At 40.1% G+C, this 1,238-nt stretch overlaps 1 non-coding gene across 1 annotated transcript; it reads right to left on the bottom strand.

The window, feature by feature from the left end:
* Window positions 1-794: 794 nt before the first annotated feature.
* On the bottom strand, window positions 795-901 carry LOC112586730. The gene has a single exon (XR_003111216.1). It is a non-coding gene; the product is annotated as a U6 spliceosomal RNA (small nuclear RNA).
* Between the last annotated feature and the right edge of the window lie 337 nt (window positions 902-1,238).

Raw genomic sequence — 1,238 nt, 5'->3', positions numbered from 1 at the left:
GACGTCAACCACCCAGGAAGAATCAAATCAGATACCTGCTGACACTGGCACTTTACAGGTCACTCTTTTTTTCTTCTTGCGCTAGGGTCTCATAACCTTTGGAGGGCAGTTTTTCTCATTTCAGAGAGGAGGAAAGCAAGGTCCAGAAGATCACATTCTCAATCTTTAAAGACTAAATCTTTGAGTTAAGTCACGTTTGGTTTAAAGCTCATGTAACTAACCCCCGGGGACTGGCCAGCTGGGTCCAGGTGCACCCAGGGCGTCAGAGCCCACTCAGCCGCTGGCTTGTCCTTTTCAGGGCAGGCTCTCCACAGGCGGAAATCACATGACCCAAGGCTCAGCACCACCCATGCCAGTAAAAAGACACTGAGTCTTCTTTTTTAATGCTTTAAGAGAAAGTATAGAGAATACTCTTATACTTACTACTCAGATTTGTCTTATATCTACAACTCAGCCCTGAGTTGGTGTTGAAAAAAAATTAAAAAAAAAAAATAATAGATAAACTGTAGTATATCCAGATAGAGGAGTATTATTCAGCACTTAAATGAGCCATCAAACTATGAAAAGACATGGAGGAAACCAAGTGAACCAATCTGAAAAGGCTACATACTGCATTACCCCAACTATGACATTCTGGAAAAAGCAAAACCATGTAGACAGTGAAAATATCAGTGGTTGCCGGGGATGAGGGGAGGGGAGGTGAATTGGTAATGCACAAAAGATTTTTAGGGCAGTGACATTATTTTGTATGATACTGTGATGATAGATACATGTAACATGTATCTGTCTCTTTTTTTAATATGAAACACTTCACAAATTTGCATGTCATCCTTGAGCAGGGGCCATGCTAATATTCTCAGCATCATTCCAGTTTTAGTATATGTGCTGCTGAAGCAAGCACTGTAATATGTATCTTTAATTTTAAAAAAGTATTCTTTAATAAAATACATATATGTACGAGAGTGAACCCTAAGGAAAACTGAATTATGCCTGCTTGTGATGTGTCATTCTTTGCAACAAACGTACCCCTCTGGTGGGGGACGTTAGTAGTGGAAGAAGCTGTGGCTGTGTAGAGGCAGGGAGTATATGGAAAATCTCTGTACCTTTCTCTGTTTTGCTGTAAACCTTAAACTGCTCCAAAAAAAGATAATCTTGTAAAAAACAAAAAGTACAGAAACATTAAGGACAATAACACCTAAGTCTTGATGACACAAAGCCTCTACAGTGCCCCCATGGAA

This window comes from Bubalus bubalis, chromosome 8 (assembly GCF_019923935.1).
Source record: "Bubalus bubalis isolate 160015118507 breed Murrah chromosome 8, NDDB_SH_1, whole genome shotgun sequence".
Taxonomy (NCBI): Eukaryota; Metazoa; Chordata; class Mammalia; order Artiodactyla; family Bovidae; genus Bubalus; species Bubalus bubalis.
Note: the sequence above shows the minus strand (reverse complement) of the source record. Positions and strands in the feature narration are given on the sequence as shown.